This window comes from Rhinolophus sinicus, chromosome 6, assembly GCF_057876585.1.
Source record: "Rhinolophus sinicus isolate RSI-liver-muscle chromosome 6, RSI-T2T, whole genome shotgun sequence".
Lineage (NCBI taxonomy): Eukaryota > Metazoa > Chordata > Mammalia > Chiroptera > Rhinolophidae > Rhinolophus > Rhinolophus sinicus.
The window spans coordinates 69,164,495-69,171,165 of NC_142506.1; positions in this window are offsets into that span (position 1 = coordinate 69,164,495).

Genomic DNA, 6,671 nt, shown 5'->3' on the forward strand with positions numbered 1-6,671 from the left:
ATAACTTGGAGGTGTGGCTTCTCTTCAGAAATCAGAAAATCTGGCAGAGCTGGTGAGTCTGGAGCCCAGCCAGTGCCTTCCACTAGGGGGGTGGGACGAGGCCAGAGCCCCCGGCATGAGGGAAGGTCCAACAGTCTCACGTTCACACCATTTGCGCCCAGGTCAGTGCAGGCCATTATCACAGGCCCTTGTGCACCCGACTGTTGGTGACGGCTTCAGCCAGAGGCCCAGAGGCCAGTGCCGCCCAGCAGCCCTGTCCCTTGCAGACACCCCTCTCCTGCTGAGGGACAACCTGTTCAGCTCTGCAATGGCTCTTCCCATGTTTCTTTGCAGGAAGAACAGGCCTAAATTAGTCCTGTAGCATCTACCCGTGATTTGTGGAATGGAGCACCGGGTCTGGGTGAACTAGTCCCATTGTGTACACCAGGAAACAGGCACAGAGAAGGAAGGTGACTTGCTCAAAGTCACACAGCATGCCGCCTTAATAAGTACCTATTAGGTGCCAAGCCATGTGCCAAGTCAGTGCTTACGCATGCATTCGTTCTCTGTGAGCGTTCACTGAGTGTGCCTGGCTTCATGCCGACCACAGGGGACCCAGGAGGGGGAGGACACCGAGTGTAGGGAGTCGAGGCTGGAGCCTAAGAAGACCCTCAGACGTCTCCGCAAACCTGCCAAGAAGTGTGCGAGGTAGGATATGCTCGTACTGCGCAGGAGCCGGAGGAAGCAGCCCCGGTGCTCAGCCGCCGAGGACACCTGGACCTGGAAGCTGGCTCCCGGACTCTCTTTCCTGCTCCCCACAATTGACTCTGCTCTGAGGGGCTGAGCCGCGCAAGTGTCCCTCTGCTGCTCAAGTGCCTGAAATCACCACCAGCCTCCAGGTAAGACAGGTGACTCCGACAGGTGACTCCGACAGCTGAGGCCTCTGGGAGGATGGGGAGCAAGCGGGTTTCCACTGATGAGCTGTTCAGAGGGCTGTCAGGAGTGTCCTGTCCTCATCTTGCCGTGCACTTCCCCTCCCCCTGCTTTCTCCCCCCTCCCCCTCCTGCTACGTGCTGGGCTGGGCTGGGACAGCAGCAGTAGCAATTAGCCTAGCTCAGCCACCCGTTACTGGAACCTTCGTGTCAACTCTGGAGCTGATCCAAGAAACCACGCCCAGGGCCCCACATGACAGTCTCACCTGCCCACCTCCACACCTGCCAGCCTCAGTGACCCAGGCAGCAACACAAGGGGAAAGTCCCATCATTCTTCAGTCCATTCTCATCTACCCATGTGTTTGCCAGGCATGCTGGGACTTAGAGTCCTGAGATCGCAAATGCCTGATCTCTGGCCGGTTTCTAACCCCGAGGGAAAGCTGCAGGCTGGGCAAAGGCTGGGGTTCGGGAAAGTAGAATCAGTATGAAGAATGCAGATGGAAGCATCCACTCTCTTCCCCAGAGTTGTTTGAAAAGCGAGCAGCTCCAGACCGCAGGAGATATACTACCTTTTGTAATCAAACTGGCAAAAAAAGGAGAAGAATGCTCCTGATGTCCAGAGCCGGTGAGGAGGGGAAGAGACACAGGCCAGCCTAAAGCTCTGCTCAAGTGTGAGCCTCTAGTGGCCCATCGGTGACTCCTCCTTAGGAGCCCAAGAACTGTTTTCAGTGCTGTGCCTCATTTCCGGCAACTTACCCTCCAGATATACTTTTTTGTTGGTGCAAGGATGACCATTGCAACACTTTTCAAAAGATGATAAAATAGTGGAAACAAAAAAAGCAGGACACTTTATTGAGAAGTTCTTCTGTGCCAGATGCCATGAGTATTTTACAGGTGCAAACTAAATCGTCACAACTCTCTGATGTAGTGGGTTGGCCTCATCCCCATTTTACGGGTGAGAAAACCACGGCACAGAGGACTTAGGCCAGGTTAGTCAAGGCAGTAAGTGAAATGAGCACTCAACGCCAGGCAATTTGAAATGTGCCAGTTGGCAACCCAACAACTCAGCTTCAAGGAATCTCTTTTCAGCAAATAATCAGATACATGTGCAAAGATGTATCTGCAAGGAGACTCATGGTGTCTTGATAATAACCAAGATGTCCAAGGAGAGGGGATTTGTTAAATAAATCATCTCACACGCACCATGAGTACTGTGGAATCACTAGGAAATGATACGCGAGTATTTAATGAGGTGGAATGTTGTTGGTGACATGCTGTTAGGTGAAGAAGGCTGGCTGTAGAGCAGCATGTTTGTGTGTCTCAGTTTGGGTTTTCAAATGTAGAGATGACCAAAGGTGTCCATATGCACTGGAAACAGCCTGGGAAGAAATACATCGGCTTGATAGCAAAGGTTACCTTTGGATGGTGGGGTGACACAAGATTTTTGTTTGTTTGTTGCCATGCCTGTCTGTATTGCCTGAATTTTCTGTTACAATAAGCCTGTATTGCTCTTAAAACAAACAAAAACAACAAAAGGCTTTTTCTATTTTGAAAAATAAACATTAGTAATTCAAAGCAAGTGAAGCAAACGACACGTCTGCTGTTCGGGATACGTCAGCTGCGGCGTGACTCATGTCCATATAATCTGGAATACTACGCACCCACTAAAAATGACTCACGGAAGCACGGTCGGTGTGCCAGGCACTAGTGACACAAAGGAAGCGGGACCAGGATTCTCCCCTCGTGAGGTCATCTGGGTGAGCAGACACTGACCACGCTTGGGGGTCAACAATGCGATGAAAGTATTGACAAAGCGATTCTGAAACCAAAGAGCAGTGTGCGGCCCCTGGGACCCGTGTGGGGGGTTCTGGGAAAATGAGTGGGGACTCACAGGGCACAGAGATGGGGTCATCCAGGCAGAAAGAACGTCGTGTGAGCGTGTGAAAAGGTAAAGATGCCTGAAAAGGCCCCGTTTGCACAGAGTGGTAAGAAACCAGCTGGGTTGGAACACAGCGTTCCAGACGCGGTGTTAGAAACTGGGCTGAGAGGCTCACAGGCCATGAATGCTTCGTTTGGTAGCCCCTGGGGGTTAAGGTGTCGGTGACGGGGTGACAGAGTTCTAAGTGTTCTGGAAGCATCCTGCTGAGGCCACTGCACAGGGAAGTGAACGGGATGCTAGCCACCGGCCAGAAGGCGGCATGGTTCCCTGGAAGGACAGCCCTAGCCACCATCTGGCTGCACCTGGGTGGGAGGCCGAGGGTGAGGCCACCGAGCTGAGGACCATGGAGGATAATAATAAAAAGTGACGTTGTGTGAACGTCACTGGTGCCGCAGAAGAAAACGGACAGACAGCCCTGGGGGTGTGATGCTGCTGAGGCCTGCTTAAGGAGCGGGTGGCGGGGAGAAGCTGAGAGCACAGAGGAGACACGGCAATCTCAAGGGTCTTAGAGAGACTGTGAGACGAGCCGGTGGTCCCGGAGAGCCATCTGTGAGGCGTCCAGAGAAGTGAGCACGGTTAGAAGCTGGAGGAGGGGACTTTGTCATTTAGAGATGGAGCTTCGGTAACAGAAAACATGCCTCCTGAGTAAATGAATGTAGCCACCTCGTATTTCATGAAGAAATCAGTGGCCATTAAATACCACCTTTGACCCCTACCTGGTGACCTCTGGCAAGGCTGAGGACCTTGAGCTCCAGTTGAGAGGTAAAAGGGTGGCATCTTGCCTGGATGTGAATCAGCTCATCGCGGGCCTTGCTCTCTGAGAACTGACAGGGATGAGGGTGCAAGGAATTGGTTTGGAAGGGCAGAGGTAGGGGAGGGTGTGGGGTGCCAGGCTGGGGACAGGAACGAGGGAAGACGGTTGGGGCACAGACAGGGTGGCCTGTGCTCATAACACTGGGGTCCTGTCAGGCTTTGCTGTGGGATCCGGGGGCAGGTGCTTCTGTCTCCATAAAACATGGCTGAAACGCAGTGCTAGGTGCATGACAAGCCACCCCAGTTGCTCAGAGGGGTCCCCCTTGCTCCCCATGCTCAGCGCCCGCCCTAAGCAGCTCCTCCTAATGACTCAGGTCCTTGGGACATGGGGCAGCCAGTAGCTGGCTCCCACTGGTTTCATTGATGAATCTGGGTCAGCAACAGTTCAAAGTCCCTACCCAGCCAGACAGGTGGGAGAACATGGCCCCAGGAGGCTTGGCATGGGCCCAGGGCACTTTGTGGGGGTGGACCCATCAGTCGGCTGCCCATCGGGCACTTACAGAGGGGACGCCAGCCCCCTGCCAAGGGCTCTAGGAGTGCAAAGTCTCCCAGGACAGCTGAGTGACGCCCGCTGGTCCCCTTCCACTCGACCTTTCCATCTGCCTCGCTGCTGCTCCCGGAGCTCCCAGCGGGATTCCTGCAGCCCCCCACCCAGTGCTGGGCTCGTCCTGAGAAGCCGTGCTGAGTGACAGACAGACGGCTGCTCTTCTAGCCGCTCGGTTCCCAGTCTCCAGTCACCTCGTGCCACGGCCTCATCGGCAGAACCCTCCACTACGATTTGCTCTCACGTTTTCCTTTTAAATACGCTCCCCTTTACATGACCAGTGAAGTAAGCCAGACAGAAAGGGGCAGATTCTGACGCTGCCACCCACAGAGGTCCCTGGAGTAATGGAGAGTAGAGGGTGAGGCCGGGGTGCAGGAGGCCTGGTGGCTGGTGTTTAATGGGTCGGACTTCGGTTTGGGAAGATGAGAGGGGCGTGGTCACAGGACAGCATGAACGTGCCGAGTGCCACCCAAGTGTGTGCTTCAAAGCGGTGAGAACAGTAACTTTTATTCTATGTACATTGTATCACAATTAAAAAATGTTAAACTAATGGCTAACATTTAACTAATAAGGTGCTAGTGATATATACGGTACATAATAAGGTAGTAATATCTATCTCCATAGCCTAGCAGGCAGAGCGGTCCGGGCTGAGCCTCGGCGCTGTGTGACATCCTCTGCTGTCACTAGAGTCCACACGGAGCCCCTCAGAGGCCCTGACAAGAGACCGGCTGTCCTCCCGTCCGTGCCCCTGAAGCTGGCCCCTGGGGCCTGTGTGGCCTCTTTGCTGGGCCCCGAGCTGTTTCTGGAGGTTCACTGTGAAGCTCCCACGCTGTCCTCAGGTGTTGACTCAATACTCTCCTCTCAGGTAGGAGGCCATCCTGAGACGCCCCGCTCCCCTGTCAGCTCCCATCACCACCTAACGCACGGCACACTGATTGATGTATGTACATTAATGCCCTTCGTCCCTTGGGCAGGCAGGGGTCTTGGGTCACTGGGGACTCGGACACCGGAGGAGTGCCTGGCGGGTGCATCATCGGTAAATACCCGCAGAATGCCGCGTGAGGTCCTGCACTCGTCGCCTCCTGAAGGCCCTGGCCCTGAGAGGCGGGCAGCCGTGCTCCTGCTCCCCGGCTCCCAGCTGCTCGTGGCTGATGCCCTTCACATGTCCTCAGCCTTCCAGCCTCCACATCCTCTCGCGTCCCCCAAACGGAAAACGAAACCTAACCTGCCTCCTCAACTCTGAGCGGCCGTGTGGCGTGCTCTGGCCAATGGCTGACTAGCGGCGTCTGGGCCTCAGCGAGCTGGCAGGGCCTCACGTAGAGTGGAGACCACAGCGGCCTGGGCAGCCCCGCGAGAATCATGGGGGGTAAATGGGCAGCTCGCGGCCCTGTGTGCCACACCTGTGGGGGCAGGTGCCGGCGCCCGGTGCCAGCCCCTGGGGTGTGAGGTAAGCAGTCTGGGGTTGAGTGAGGTGCCAACAAGAGCCGCTGCCTTTGTCCTCCACCTGCCCCTTGTCCTCTGTTTACATCCTTCTTTCCCGTAAGGGAGTTGGGCGCTGGTCCCTGCTGGCTCCCAGCCAGAAGCACCTGTAGGACAGGTCGGGCAGAGCCTTGGGGGTGGGGCGCAGGTGACTGGGGCCTGGGGATCTAGTTCAGCTCCTTCCATGGCAGCACTGGTGCCAGGCACTCACCCTCTCGAGAGTGCAAGATGCCTCCAGGGGCTCACTGCCCAGGGAGGCCAGGGAGTGACGTCCAAGTCCCCAGGGGCAGGAGGCCAAGACTTTCCTTCCTCAGCGGGCATTTCCTAGAAGGAGACCGAGGTGTAGGCAGAGAGAAGAAAGCTGGCAGTAGGATCCACGCTTGAGCCACTGGCCCCCTTGACCAGTTAGTTACCACCCACAGCACGGTGGCTGGACTCGTCCTGCCTTATAGCCAGGGGGCTCTGTCCTTCCCTGAGCTTCGAGAGGGGTGGAGGTGTCAAGGGAGGCCCATTGGGTGGAAAGTCAGGAGGCAGAGGCTCTCACCCTAAAGAAGAGCCACTTGTGTCCAGCCGCAGGGTCTGCAGCCCCCAGGTGTGTTCCAGGCAGATCCAGGTCGGACCAGGGCCTTGGCTGGGTGTGACCCAGTGGGAGACCTTTCTTCCTCCAGTGGGATTAACCACCAAGTTCACGTGACACGTGTTCTCCGCCCGGCCTCTTCTGTGCTCTGACTGCCTGCCACGCACACCTGGTGGGCGCCCCGGCAGCTCCCCCGAGCCCCACGTGAGCCCCTGTCTCCTTCCAGTGTCCACACACAGCAGGAGCAGGGCTCCACGTATTCGCAGGGAGGGCTGTCAGGATGGAGGGGGTGTGGAAAGAGCAGGCGACACCCCTTACATCAGAGTTCCCATGATTCTTTGGGGTGTTAGGATGGCCTGGAGGGTCTCAAACCTGACCCCCGGTGTCCTCATCACCACAGTCCTGTCC